This window comes from Perna viridis, chromosome 9 (assembly GCF_037379345.1).
Source record: "Perna viridis isolate PV_CMFRI_1.1 ecotype Kerala chromosome 9, ASM3737934v1, whole genome shotgun sequence".
NCBI lineage: Eukaryota > Metazoa > Mollusca > Bivalvia > Mytilida > Mytilidae > Perna > Perna viridis.
In genome coordinates, this window is record NC_142453.1 from 37,849,004 (window position 1) to 37,865,497 (window position 16,494).

At 33.3% G+C, this 16,494-nt stretch overlaps 1 long non-coding RNA gene across 6 annotated transcripts; it reads right to left on the reverse strand.

The window, feature by feature from the left end:
- Positions 1-6,032: 6,032 nt before the first annotated feature.
- Positions 6,033-16,002, reverse strand: LOC148608278 (uncharacterized). 6 transcript variants are annotated; one of them, XR_015915351.1, is made up of 7 exons: positions 15,896-16,002; positions 14,448-14,529; positions 11,867-12,164; positions 10,810-10,900; positions 8,682-8,706; positions 7,438-7,497; positions 6,451-6,508 (listed from the first exon to the last, which is right to left on the reverse strand). It is a non-coding gene; the product is annotated as an uncharacterized LOC148608278 (long non-coding RNA). The 6 variants fall into 6 exon arrangements; XR_015915352.1 differs by having other exon boundaries at positions 11,867-13,288; XR_015915350.1 differs by having other exon boundaries at positions 11,867-13,307.
- Positions 16,003-16,494: the final 492 nt, after the last annotated feature.

Genomic DNA, 16,494 nt, shown 5'->3' on the forward strand with positions numbered 1-16,494 from the left:
CTTTTCTGATATACCAGTGCTTATACTTTATATTCTGTTTCGAAATCTTATAGGAAACCATCTTTGGACCATTTGATTGGGATAACGTCGGGCTTACAATGGGCCAACGTTGTTTCAACAACTCCTCAGTGTTAAAAGTTGGCATTACGTTGGCCCAACGTTGGCTCCCTTTGCAATTCCAACGTTGGGCAACGTTGAACATCAAATGTTGGCCCAACTTGAATGACTATGTTGGGCCAACGTAGGATTGCTGTATGGGTGGATGTGTAGCAGTAAAATTACAAATAACGGGAAATGAAAACTTGTAGTAAGGTAATTCTATTTGGTTTAAACATATTTATTTGCTCAAGAATACAAGCAAGGGCATTTGACTCAAGTTAAAACAACATTATGGAGGTCCTATCCCATACAAATAATGATTACAAAGAATTCATAATGACGGCAGTTAGATATATATAACTTAACATAAACGATATGAAACTAAAACAAGGAAATGGAATAAAGGGTGGTCTGGTAAAAGAGCGGGGTGGGAGTAACGTGAGAGATAGTAATTTCATATACATGTAGTTTTATTCGAATATTTTAGTCCGTTTGATAAAATGATGAACAGAAGCAAAAATATCTGTTTTGATCGTATGTAAGACTTTCTAATTCTAATTCTAAAATGGGCTTGTTGGCACTTTTTGGTTTGTGTATACAGTTTTATTGACATAATGAAGTTTGTAAAATGTAATACTAAAGGTTAATTAACTTAAAAAAATTCTGACCGAAAAATGAAATTGACTTCTCACATAAAAAAAAACCGCGCGCATTTTTGCCTATTAATTACCCGAACCTACACGTATGCCTTCAAATTGGTTGTAGAAGAAATAGTCTAAAGGTAAAGGAACAAGCGTCTGATTTTTATGGCGATGGAAAAGGGGGGTGAAATTTATCTATCCTGTCTATTTATTTTGAGAAAATATTATGGTATGTCCAGGCAGCCTTTTCATTTCTTGAAAATTGCAATCCGGCCCCTTTATTTTAAATTTCATAATAGCCAGCTCCATAATAATTAAATATTATAGTTCCTTAACTGAGTTTTCAGATTTTTTTAGATGGGATCGAGAACAAATAAAGCCGTCTTGAACGTCAAACTATCGAACACCACTACAATTGTCAACAAAGTTAAAATTTGAGAATGAATTCGCATTAAAATTGACATTTATATTTGATCGAAGAATCTTTAAGACAGTGGCGTTTGTTTACTTGCTTACTTACTAAATCCATGCTCTAACTTAATTATCAGATGATCATGAGACTACTTATTAGATGCCATAAAATTATAGGACCAAGATACAAGACTTCGATAAACAGTATCGTGAGATAATATGCCCTGGGAATTCCCTTATGAATCGATATATGTGTTATGTGCCACAAGAAAAATCAATAAAATGAAATATTTGTTTGGTCCAAAGTAATTTTTTTCTGAAAAGAGGGGAGTCACGTACCGGGTGACACACCATGCTCGTTAGTGCCATACCTCTGTATGTGAGCCATTTTCATTGTACTGACTATTACTTTATCATTTTGTAAACATATATGTATGTTTTATTATTTTATTGTGTACTTACAGATATACAAAAGAGTACTTTTGATTTCGCGGTCGAAATCAGCTAAAGTAGAAGGGAGTTGTCGCACATAGCAAATGGTTGAAAGACTCTTTAAGTACAGATTTTAACAAAAATTGTGATTTTTGGTAAAAAACAGCAGTAATATTCTTTTATTTTATTTCGGAAATTTAGACTAAAGTTTTGTCAGAGTTGCTTTTTGGGAAATTTTTGTATGTGTATCGGAATTTCGTTTTTAGGTTTCTTGGGTCGGACTCTTGCCAACGTGACCTCCTTTACGTCAGGGGAGACTTTAGGAAAAGGGCTGAAATATATGTTATTAACCAACTACCCAAAATACGTTAAAATACGTCAAAAACTGACCAATTGATATGAATTCAAACCGGGCATCTATACGGGGCCAATACGAAAAAGAGGGCCAATATGGATCAAATCAGGGCCAATACGGCATCAGAACTTCCGGTCGTTTGAAACCGCCATTTCGAATTAGATATTCTCACTTCATTATCCTGCTGGATTATTTAAGCATATGTGTACCTTAGTGTAAACAGTATTTTATTAGGAAATATGAACATGACAGATACAAATGTAATACAATATAGGGATTGGAAAATAAGTGTTAAACACTTTTATAAATTCCTCTCCCATATAAAGACATTATCAGAGATGGTAATTAGCATATATCAGTTAGATATCAGAAAATGGTGATATGATAATGATGACCAATTTATACACAATACACAAATTATTTGAAGCCAACTGTTTTAAGCAATATGACAAAATCAAAGGATACCACAAATTTTAATACGTACATACATGAAACAAGAGATTATGGATAGTCTAGACTATAGATCTAGCAAGAAAATATTTTAGTAGATAAAATAAATTCTTCAATCACAATAAAATTGTCGGAATTCTCACGATCAGAGAGGTTACTGTCACCAAAGATGATCTTATTGATCGTAATAGGGTCATATGATAATTTAGCAATCATGTTACGTCTGTGATCGTCGAATCTGCTACAGAATAGAAAAAAAGTGGTGTTCAGAATTTTCATCTTGGTTACAGTATGAACAAAAAGGATTCTCAACTAAGTTTTTCATGAACAAGTGTGCATTGAGTCCACTACTCAGGGTCCTAATTCTGACATGAAAAATTTGCCCCATCCTCTTACCCGCATAATAAAAAAATGGTACAGGGTGAGTTTTTCTTAAATATTTTTTAAAACAAGATAACGATGAATTTCTTTTATCAGCCGGTTGCTGATTCTACAGTCTAGTGGTGGAAGGAAGAAAACTGTTAAGATAGTAGCTAGTTCTTGACGGAATGTTTACAAGATTGCTGGCATTACGGGTTCCATATGTATGAGTATTGCCAAAGGACGCTGGGACTAAATTTGAAAGATATGCTGGGGCAGTACTGTTGACCATCTGGTGAAATAATACAAGTTTGTGATTTGTCCGTCTTTCTCTTAACGTCTCCCACCCTGTCTCTCTCAGAAGAACATTTAGACTGGTCAATTTCGAAGCATCAGTTACAACACGTGCTGCTTCATAATTAATCTGCTCCAATCTGTCCTTCATATATTCATGACAATTATCCCAAATGACGTCAGCGTATTCGAGAATGGGACGAATAAAAGAAAAAATACATAGTTTCGAGCGACTTTCTGTCTACAAAAAAAATTAATCGACGTAATAGATTCAGGCGTATAGATGCCTTTTTAATGACCTCATTGACGTGTTCGTTCCAAGAACCGTCACTAAAAAATATAAGACCTAGATGCTTATGAGACTGAACTGTCATGACATTATCATCCATAAGTAAACGATGGTGATAGTCGGGGTCAGCCTTTCTAGATATTATCATAGATTCAGTTTTCTTCGGATTAAATGTTACTAACCATCTTTCGGCCCAACGACTAATTCTTAGCATATCCGAATTTAAAATTATTGATGCCAAAAGAGGGCTGTCAACAATAGCATAAAAACTAGTATCATCAGCGAAAAGTTTTATGCTACAACTCACTTCGTCAACGATGTCGTTAATAAAAATTAAAAATAACATAGGACCCAAAATTCTGAGGAACACCAGCGAAGAGGCTTATGAAGTATATCAAAAGTCATCTTCAACAGCCTAGGACTTATGCCATTAGGAACAAGATCCTTGTTTACATCAATGATTTGAAGAACATCATTAACATCATCTTCTGTGATATGTATGTTGTTAAGTTGTCTGTCAGGGACAGATTCAATAGCGGGTACGGGTTTGTTATCATCTGTTAGATTGTAAAGAAAAAAAGTTGACGAAAACTTCCGATTTTTCTTTGTCACTATTGACGACAATATCGCCCAACTTCAATGGAGGAATATCAGAGTCTCGAGTTTTAAGACCGACTACTCGAGAGGCTGTAATCCACCATTTTTTGACGTCAGAAGTATTATTTCGCAGGATATTGATCAAACTATCAAGAAAATCCTGTTTCTGTTTTCGAATTAAATTCACCGTAGGGTTCCTACAGTGTCTGAAATCGGCCCAATGTTGGGGTAGATTTGGTTTCTTAGCATTATTATGTAATCTACGGCGTTTGCGTATAGCGCGACGCACGGTATTATTCATCCAAGGCGGATCGGCGGGGCGGACAGTTATCTCCTTATTTGGGATAGTCTCCAAAGTGCTTTTTAATAAAAATATCTGTAAAAGACTGAATATTTCGTGTTAGTTACTTGAGTCTACAAATTCTTGATTTTAGCTTTTTAACCTCGCTAATATTGTTAGCGACTTCTTGCACTCATAATTTCAGTACTTTACATTCGCATATGATTAATTTTGCTTAAATTTATATTACTACTCCACATTAAGCTGTTGATCGGTGCTGTGTTTACCCTCATAGCGTCATAGTTCTAACTTCACACGAGATCAAAATGTACCTCATACGCATGTGTTCTACGTGTGTTTTTTGCTTATATGAGAACGGGAAGTTTACATTAAAAGATGAAATGATCGGTTAGGTTAACATTGAACATTATCGATCCAGACAATCAGACACAGGAGTTCGTTGCAATGGACTACTAGTATATAGGTCTTGTACATTATTATTCCTATTGGTGGTTTTAACGGTCTTGGCTATCCTTGCGGATCTCGCACGACCAGCCCTTGCGGGGATTGTGTTAGTAGTTGGAGGTAGCGAAGCCCACCCTTCGGGATACCTGACTGAAGAGCGTTTCCCCACTCTAACTGTTTGGGAGAGTAATCAAGGGAACCAAGGTTATAGCGGTAATCAAAAGAATGTAATCCAGAGACAAACTTTTTACATTATACGTGGTACATATATCGTTATACGCAGTGCATTTTGCAATATACGCTGTGCATTTCATGTTATACGCAGTACATTTTCTAATATGAGCAGTAGATTTCACAGTATGAGGAAAGACATTATACGCAGTATTTTACGCCTTATTTGCAGTAGTTTCAACTTTATACATAGTACTTTGTTTTACAAAAGTAAATGAACAACTCGGACTCCACTAAAAACTGGGAGCATGGACCAGGTGCACCGGTAGGGTAAGCGGCCTCTGCTTTTCGAGAAACACCCGCCGAGTTGCTCATAAAAAGTCAAGTCCGGGGTAGACAAACGAAGTAAGGTAAACTATAACCCGTTGAATAAATCAGTTTTCATGGTGCTGATGTACACATCATGACGATGCACGAGTTCATGATGACGACCATAAAACGTCTGTAGTGATGACTTAAATCTTGTAGCAACATAACCCTGTTCCAGAAGCCTAATTGTTAGAGTTCTAGCGCGATACAAAAAGTCTGCGTTGTTAAAATCAGAGTTGATTTTTTTTCTTGTTTAATATGCAAAGACTCTTCAGGTTACTTAAATCAAATTTAAATTAATCAAGCTGGGCCTCTAGTTTATAGATTGGCAAACTTAAGGATAATACCTAAAAACGATCATTTGTTTAAAGTTGCATTGGAAGGTATCAATGAGGGATTCGTTGGTGAAAAGATCAATTGCTAATAGTAGGTATATACGGATGAGATTGTTGGTTTAAAGGTATCGATCAATTACTTAGTGTTACGGGAGAGGTCGTGGGTGAATTCCTTCATGATACGTTTGGGAGGTACTAGGACGATAGGATAACTGGTTGTAGATATGCAAAAAGTAAATCAGGATAGGAATAAGAGACTAAAAGAAATACTTTTTTAAGGATCTCTGACTAACAGAGAGTACCAGGAATAGATCACTGGTTTGTAGATATGTCCGTAAACTGAAAAAGAAAACTAGATAGGGATTGGCCACTCAAATGAAGATTAGATTACAATTGGAAGCGAAAGGATGACACTTGGAAAAGATTTAAGTTGGTAGGAATCGCTTTCTTTTAAATATAGATGATAAGAGATAAACAGTTACAAAGATAAACTTTAATTGACATTAGCAACTAGATTCCAACAAATTAAACAACGTTAAATGCAGTTTATTTCACAATTACATTTGATTTGTTGATCATAACTATAAGTAATGAAGCAAGTCAATGAAAATATTAGAAAGAAAGTCTGTCTTGTTTTGGTAGTTAAATCAGAAAAAATTTGCTTGACGCATAAGAACCTGAATTTCTTGATCTTGTTCATCTACCTTGTTCCTTTGACATCGTTGTATATAACCTTTAATACGTTTTTTTCAGTGTATCAAAGTTAAGATTCTGTTCATAATGTTCTCAAATTTCCTTTGACAGCATTAAATGTCGTTCCTTGTACACTATTTCAGTGAGTGCGTCAAAATCACTTTAACTGTTAGCTTGTTATAGCATTTCAATATCAACATTTTTTCATCTTTTGTCATCTTCGTTTTGGGCGTGTTTTCTTTTGCTATTTTATTCGCATCTGTTGTACTAAAACAAATAGATAAAACATTAAAAGTGACGGATCCATAAATTTGGAAAGTGGGCCTAACTTAGGAGAAGCAGTTTTTTCTTCAATGGAATTCACAAGGAAGATTGATTGTTATGGGTAAGTTCTGTTTTAAGTAGCAGTCTTCGTAAGAATCATGCAAATTCTGTTAAATGTAATACACCTAAAAAAAAGGCTACATATTTTCATTTTTGTTTTTTATTATAAGGTTGCGTTATATGTCTATGTGATGAAATGTATAAATTTTCATTTTAATCTGTCTGCTCTTAGGAAATAATCAACATTGAAAATCCTACAGTTTCTATTAGTATTTTTGTGTCATTTACAGAGTTATTTCCTTAAATTATGAATTCTACAGTGACTTCTATATATATATTTTATCTCATAAGAACAAGGGTTATATGAAAAGCCACATGTTACTTTCGGTTTACTATGACATTTTAAACAAAATATTAAAAACAAAAATATGTAAGCTTTCCAACCATGAATCACATGTTGTATAATTCTAAGCTGGAGTACTGCTTAGGACAAAAGTAAAAAAAATACTTTTTTTTATTTTGTAAAGAAAGCCAGTCTACACTAATCAGTATCTATAAAAAAAATATTTCGAATTTACACTGATTCTGAAACAAATAGATGAAAATTTAAAATTAATCGGATCCAGAAATTTGAAAATGTTTTTAAAGTAGGAGGAGCTATATCCCCCTCAATCGAATTAATTAAAAACTTAATTGTTAATTGTGAAAACATGTATCATTTCAGACTTTCCTCGGTTTGATTTTTTCTATTTTTGTTTGTTTTTCTGGAATTTCATCCTTGTTATTGGTGGCAGTCGGTCTTTCTGAAATTTTGTTATTGTGAGAATGTTTTATACATATTTAATATCACTAAACCATAATTCATTGAATACCTTGAATAAGTTATTTTTTGTCCTGAAATGGTCAGGCTCTGTTATCAAATGTTGTTTGAACTAAAACAGGCAGAAAATATAATTCTGAAGTCCGAATATAAATATATAATTACGTGTCTCATATTTTTAAGGTGGGAGATACCTGTACTTATTAATGGTCTACAAATACATCTGTATTTGAGAGTGAGTTCCTTGTATCGATTGAAAAAAATGTGATTTGTTTTTACGGGCTTGTGATATCGGCAACCTTGATGTAGTAATTCCTCGGTTTTAAAAATATTTCTTTCGTTAAAATCCGAAACATTGTTACAAATACGAGCAGATCGAACCATTGGTGATCTGAAAACAACATGTATTTTACTTCTCTTATTAAGATTATTATAAATACATTTGTACATGTATAGTCCAATGAAATTAAGTTCGCTTATCCCCCTTAATATTTGAATTCAAATCTGGGCTGACGACTGCCTTTACACAAATCTAATACAATTCTCTTAGGTGGCTTATTGTAAAGGGAAGTTTTTAATATTATTCTTGATACTTGATTTAGTCGTTCTACGGATGTCTATGGATGCCTGTTAAAATTGATTGTTTAGCTTCAGTTCCAGTACAAGAGAGATTGAAAAGTAATTCATGTATTTGTGATAGCTGTTCGTAGTTTATAATATAGATAAAAATAACAACGGAAAACTAAAGAAAAAAAATAAAAATGATTGACCAATCTAGATTTTGATTTCACCTGCATGCCCATTCAATAATGATATTAATGAAAAACACCATTCGACTCAAGACCTACAGTAATGATACGCTATGCTACCTAACGCAATCTAACATTGTGGCGTTCATATCAGATGATTTTCATTACGTTTGAATAGCCCGTAATAGGCTTTGCTGGACGAGCTTCTATGCCGTATTCAAACACCAGGTTTTGTTTTCATTAACTGTTACGAACAGGTCCGTTTGGTTGGTCGTTTGAGAAGAACAACTTGGTACGAACCAATAACGGAACCCGAATCCGTAGTTTAAAATGAATGAATGGAAAATTATCCAAGGTAACAAGTGTTTTAATCCTATGCATATATAACAAATATTGTTCGAAACAAACATCTTTTTTTTATTTGCGTTCATGTTGAAGCTAATTTGACAACTAATCAAACACCATAGATATAAATAGTACAATTTGTTTCATGCATTTGTTAAATTCAAGCTTAGTATACAAAAATATCATTAGATAAATGACTCACTTGGTAAATCTATAGATGTCATTTCCTACAAGTAAATTGTAAAGTAATACCAATGAAACTGTTTGAAAACTTACCCTACCAATTCACCATGACGAAGTTTTCATATTTATGAAAAAAGTTATTGGCTTTATATACACCTTAATTTTATTTGGTTTTGTCTGTCAGTTTCCGTGTGATGTTCTTTGTTTCTTTCATTTTCGCCACTTCGTCTTTTTTTATTTATATATATAAATAATTTCTCCAAAAAAAAAACAAACAAAAAAACAAACAAACAAACAAACAAATAAATTGTGACGACGGACTCAAATACTTACATGATTTTAAAGATTATCACAAATGCTCCTATGAATAGTATCGTTCGATATATACGGGAAGCAATAAACAACACATAATTTATGACTTTATATAATACAATGTAAAATGATTTAAAATGTATTAAATTGATTTGTGAAAAGCAAATGATTAGCTTGAAAAGTAAATACATCGATTCCATCTTTGTAAAACATAGATTAGACATTCATTTACTTAGGACTACAATACTCGTCTATTTTTAGTGTATAGAAAAAAAATAGCTATTTTCTACATTTCATCTATCCCAGACATGGCATTTTATGATTAACTCGGCGGGTACTTCTAGAAAAAGCATAAAATGCTAAACTTATCGTACACTTGGTCCTTTGTTTTTATATAACCCATGTTGCTCATTTGTTTTGTTTTGTTTTTTGTTTTTGTTTTGATTTTTGTTTGGGGGGGGGGGGGTTGTGGTTTTTTTTGTACTTTATGTTATCCTTTTATGTTCTTTGTTGTGTATGTCTGTTCTTCCTGATTAGTCTTTATCTTTGGATTAAATTGTTCTTATTACTGCCCGAATCCTGTTTCCCATGATATCCCTTTCAAACACAACAACGTCATAATATAGTATTATTCCGATTTGATTCAGTTTTGATAAACAATGCCAGTTTAAATAAATTCAATTATTTTCGGAAACTTGGTTCAAAGGCAATAAATCATCAACAAAACTCAACTGATTTCACTTCTACAAATACATGAACAATTTTCACATCCTACCATTATTATCTGTGACAAAACACACACAATTACAGTATTTTTAGATGAAAGTGATCAAATCATCATCTCAAAAACAAAGAGTAAGAAAGGGAACCTAGATTCTAGCGGAAATCAAAACAATGTAATCCAGGGACAAAGACCATCTTCCCCACAGAACTGAAGATAGTCAGCATTACGTCTTGACCTACAATTAGAGACAGATGAAAAAGGAAAATTATTCATCAAATTATACGACAAACGTGATGACTTTTCATTCAGAATTGTCAACTTTCCTTTCATCTGTGTCAACATCCCTTCGGCTCCTGCGTATGGAGTTTTCATATCACAACTCATACATTATACCAGAGCTTGCCGTAACTACGCAGATTTTATATATTGCGCTAGAACTCTAACAAATAGGCTTCTGGAACAGGGTTATGTTGCTACAAGATTGAAGTCATCACTACAGAAGTTTTATGGTCGTCATCATGAACTCGTGGATCGTTATGGTGTATCCATCTGCACCATGAAAACTAATTTATTCAACGGGTCATAGTTTTCCTTTCCTCATTTGTCTACCCCGGTTTTGACTTTTTATGAGCAACTCGGCGGGTGTTTCTAGAAAAGCAGAAGACCCTTACCCTACTGGTGCACCTGGTCCATGCTCCCGGTCTTTAATGCAGTTCGAGTTGCTCATTTTGTTATTTGTATGTATTGTTTTAGTTACTTAATATTCTTTGTTGTGTATGTCTGTTTTCCATATTTGGTCTTTGTCCCTGGATTGCTTTCTTTTGAATTTCGCTAGTACATTGGTTCCATTGATTCCTCTTTGCAAAGTCAGCTTCTATATTTTGAAAAAGGTACAAGATTTATCTCCTTGCTTTAGTAGGCTTTTCATTACTGATGATTTTCTATGTTGGGAATCAATTAAAATATCTTGATCCAAAGGTTATGTTGCTTTATATGCATTTATTTCTGAATGTTGTTATTGCAGTTTTGTTTTTGTCGATAAAATTATTTTAATTTATCAACGGTTCATTCATAAAGTAAATTATTACAATTTTACCCATTATAACTTTACCTCGGGAATTTCATAAGGTTTAAGCTTGTACGTCACATAAATAACGCAACCACTCTCATCATTATTTTCTGTGTATGTCAGAGTTGTTGATCTGTATGTGTCAGAAAATATACAAATTAAAATGTCGATAAGAATAAAAAAACAAAATGTCTTTAACAAAGTTTCATATTTTCCGTGAATGAACTTTCGTAATATTTCGTAATATATTCTTATATTTCTTGAATGCACACCCTTTGTTTAAAAATCGCATTTTTATTCCGATTCCCTTCATTAATAATCCTGCCATGGAATGCAAAAATGTATGTTGTATGGTTCAAATTAAACACGCTTTAGAACTCAACTTGTATCTTACATCCATAAATCTTATGTCAATGCGATTATTTCGTCAGAATCCTTAAACTTCAACACCAGAGAGTTTAGAATATAGAACTTCATCAACTCATCAGCATCAACATCAACTAAGCGGCATAATATAGTTTTAGCCCCTATTTTTCTCCAGATAATCGATTATCAATTCCACTTCTCCAAAAAGACAAATGTCTCTGGTGCTCATAAACATAAAAAATGCAGTTTACCAACAATTAGTCATGCATGTTGTTAAAAACAATTTCATTTTTTCCGTGTTTATCTAAACTTATGTTGGCTACTACTGGTAAGACGCAATTATGTAATTCATAATCATAATAAATAACGGTAACAACAAAATTACTAATCTGAATCTGAGGCAAATATTACATGATACATGAGCTGTCTATGTCAAGAATAAACCGAAGAAATGAATTTAGCCACAAGGTTTCTAACCTCAGAGTAAATACTTCGCGGAATTTATTTTGGCGCTAACAGACAGACCACCAAAATCATTTAAATTAAAACCCCGCGAAAATTACCCGCTTTATGGTAAGTGTGAGTTATTTGCTGGGTAAAATAATGGTTGAAGTAACCATGCACAGTCAACATGTAACTGAGGCAAACAAATTATGTCTACTTAAGGTACCAGTCAATATAAAACTCCGACATTGCCTATGGTACAGGCGATTCATGGTGTAGAAAAACCTACCGAATTAACAATTTTTCGATTTTCAGATGCTATATTTTTTTATAACATCAGTCTTTTCTGTATTCAGATCTGCACTTTCGAGAAAATCACACAATGTTGTATAATTGTTGTGTCCCCAGATACGAATCTAAGCAAGCAGCATCTGGAATGGTTAGTGTCCCAACAATGCGAACAAAGAGTACCCAATCGCACGTTCAGTCGGCATACCATCTTTTCCAGTACTAAAATTCTGACTATTTCAAAGTAATCAAACTATGTTCCATCACTAAATGATATATTTGCCTACAACGACGATGTGCTAAAACAAAATGTGGAATTAAAAAATGCAAAACATGCAACATTCTAATAAACGACTTTTTCTACACAGCTGAACACAACCTTTTACATCAGAAATCACGATGACTTAATTTGCAAATAGACAAACTTAATCAATGGATAAGTATGCAAAATATGCGGTCTTGCATATCTGTGAAACACAAGAACGATTAAACAAACGAATGTGCGGTCATTGTTCGGGAATTAATACCACTAAATTCCCGACAGTTTATCATTAGTTTAATCAAAAATATCATTCAATCCTCTATATGAACGTTCGTATTCTTGAAAAAAAAATTACTATCCAACAAACAGTCCTGTCCTAAATAAAAAAAAACTATCGTAGGGAAAGAGAGGAATACTGGATACGCAGACTAGGTACTGCAATACCTTACGGATGCAATGACAACATCAAAAGTATAGGAAACCTTTCTAACCAATATAACAATAGCATAAATGTGATGAATTTATTTGACAAAAATCCAAGTTGGATAAGGAGTCATGGCCATCGCAACTATACGTCATCTAAGATGCATAATGTCTTCATAGATGGTTTTCTTCCTTTCATGCAAAAACCTCTTGGGCTTCATCAAAATCGAACTAAAACTATTCTATACCTCTCACTCTACTACACTCCCTTTACAAAACAAGCCTTGACACTCCTGTTTCTGAACCTACCTCATCATTATACAGACTTGTTGCCATCATTTTGGATATTGGTTTCCGCAAACTCTTCAAACCAATTTTTGTAAAAGGTCAAGATAAAGTAAAGAAGACCATTTCTTTTACTACCGTTTGTTAACAAAGGTATAGATGCAATTAATTTAGTTGACGTATAAACAATCCTAGGTTAGGGGATTTGATATATCACATCTACCCCAAAGAATTTGAGATAAAGGATACTACAGACATTTTGACGTCAGCCTCATATCTTGACATACACTTGGAGATTGATGGTAAAGGAAAACTATTGACCGAACTGCACGACTTTTCATTCAGAATTTTCAACTTTCCTTTCATCTGTGACAACATCCCTTCAGCATCTGCGTATGGAGTTTTCATATCACAATCCATAGCTTTTGCGCTAGACTTCTTACAATTAGGCTTCTGAAACAGGAATCTGTTGCTGCAAGATTGAAGTTATCATGACAGGACAGAAGTTTTATGGTCGTCATCATGAACTCGTTGCTCGTTGTGGTGTATCCATCTGCACCATGAAAATCGATCTGTTCAACGTATCATAGTTTTCCTTTTCTCTTTCGTCTACCCCTGAATTTCTATGAGCAACTCGGTAGGTATTTCTAGAAAAGCAGAGGACGCTTACCCTACCGGTGCATCAGGTACATGCTCCAAGTTTTTAGTGGAGTCGAGTTGTTCATTTACTTTTGTTTCTTTGGATGTATTATTTTATTTACTTCATGCTTTTTGTTGTTTTTGTCTTTTTTCCATGTCTGGTCCGCTAGAATTTTGATTTCTTTATTAATCTTTTTAACTTATAATATCGCTGTTGGATATGTGAATATTGACTTTCAATGCTAATTTCATTGAAACTACTAGTTTCTGGTAACAATCTTTATTGGTTTTGAAAAAAAAAACAGTAGGAAGTTTTTATTTATAACTGTTGCAAAGGAGAACCTTATCAGGTGCTTAATAACTTTGAAATAAAAATTAAATTTCATCCATGAGGAAAAAGGACCTTCAATAGGGACGTTTTACGAACATTTACGCTTGCCAATATCGGAACGAACAGATGAATGAGGATTAATCTATACGTTCCTTTCGCCGTCATATAAATAGCAATTTTGAAAATATAAAGTAAAACACTGCACAAATGAACAAAAATTATTCCATGAAATTCATCTTTATTCTGATACCGATTAGTGGAAATATATCATGTCGTTGTTAGCATTATTTGCTAAACACGATAGCACACATTTATTTACAACCTAAAAAATGGCAGTATTACAATCATCAAACTATGCATGAATTCGACGCATGGTGTTAAGGTAGAAAATATCCTATTTTAAAAAAAAACCAATATAGATTGAAACATAAACTAGGCGTTTCAAAGAAATAAACATCAAAAGTTAATATTGACATGTTCAACGGCGAAATTACAACTTTATGTCTTCCCGGTCCTGTTATAAGTTGAAGTTGTGCCTTGAGATTCGGCAGACACACAGCCTAATGTATGGTAGACATATGAGACCATAAATACGGTTCAAACATCTAATAGAAAGTGGCAAATATGAACAGAAAGACCTACCTGTCATATCGACCATTGAACTGTATCGTCTATGGTACTGATAGCATCTGCAGTTCCAGTTACCGGTAATGTAATATGGATCCTATACAATTAAAATTTTTGACATATAGAATGAATCCGGCTCTTTCACCTTAACTCCGTGATGCTACAAGAGTCGTTGATCCACTGTACGGTAGTCCGTATTGACGTCAAACAAGTTACAAATTTCGTGTTTGTTAATTTGAAATCTGATCATACTAAAATTTAATTTTAATGCACATTTTTAAGATTAATTGATCTATTAAGTAGAAGTCTTTATAAAAAATCAGACAGAGGGTGATTTATGCATGTCAAAGACCCATCGAATCCTCTTTTGTTTCTTGTTCAGAAACATTTACTGGTCACACAACCAGTCTTATTTCTTCATATGGTTGTTTCGCTTTTCAGATTAAAATTATATGGTTTGTACATGAATTTGGCACTTTGCAAGGGTTATTGTTCAATATTTGGTTTCATTCGCTTGATTTCAGTGGGAGATGAATGTATGATATTTTAAAAAGTAGAGATCTTAGTGCAGGAATGATGATCGTTATGTGAAAGTATCGTATATGTAGATCGAATACGCATCGTTTGTTTGGTAGATATACTTTACCGTGGATCACTTTACCATGGGCATTGTTTCAATTTTGTATGGACTGGTACTTAAGTACATATATTTTTACAAATTTCCGAAAAGAACAAATCGTTTCTTTATTTTTCGTACTGTTTTACTTCAAGTAAAATTCATGAATTTCAAGAATATAGTTAGTCATATTTTCATACAAGAAAAATAAATGTATTGGGTATTACAAAGTACTAGCATAGAAATACTGAGAAAAGTAAAACAAACAGGGTTGAATCGAAATATACTGAACAGGTAGTCAAGGCAAAACCAAATAGACTGGTTACAAACAAGACACAATATGACAGTTCTGAAGATAAGTTATAAAGCTTTAACATCATCATGGCTGACAAGTATGTCTTGCTTTTCCCATTTGTATCAGAAAAAAAGTAATACACGAGTAACAGTACGGAATGACTGTATGACATAGAATGTAAACGTTATAAAGTCATTTGAATTGCCTTTATCAAAAAAGTGTTTAAAGTGATATATGAACAACCCATTACACAAATTAACCGTAGGAACATGTGTAATGACTGCTTAAGACTTTCAACTTTCAAAAAATTACATTTATAATGCTATAATGTTAGAGAACTAAATGTGTCTATGCAAGCATACGGAAATGTAACTTGAATTGCTTCCTTAAAACAAAACAAAACAAAACACGTATCCTTTGATCTTTTATAGTACTGGTTGTAGTTGTTAGTTCTTCTTTACAGTCGGTCATATCATTGTAACAAATCTGCCAAAAAAATTTAACTAAAAATCAATCTATTTTTAACCTTGATATGTATAAAACAAAACTTACTATCATATGAAGACAGGAAGGTAAATTGTTATCTCTCATCGTTTGATCCAATTTCAGAAAATCGTTTCTTTTTTCTTTCCTTTTTTATCATGTAGGTTATTGAGATAATGTGTGTTTATTGTAAACATTTGATATCGGTATCAATCTTGCATAGGTTTTTCCCATTGACTTATACAGAATATTTCCTATTTTATTCTTTAAAAAAGAAACAATTTTGCCGCCATATCTCACTGTAAAATTCAATTTATAGGGTATTAACAGAGATTGTTAGTATCGAACTATAGATTGCTAATTCTTCGACTTTCACTTTCTTTTTGAACATATCAAATTTACCCTTTATGAAGCACTATTAGCAACCATGACAAAAACAAGTGTACTATTTTGATAGCCTTTCTGACGTTCATCCACTCAGGAATGTGGTTATTAGAAAACTCGTCTAAGCTTTTTATATGAAATCAAAACAATGGATGAATAAAATATTCATTTTGTTCATATACAAGGAGCATATGGAAAGTGACTATTTGAAAGCCTTTACAAAATGAAAACAAAAACTTGAAGAATGTCCAGTTTCAGATGTGTCACTTGATTTGGGTTATTTT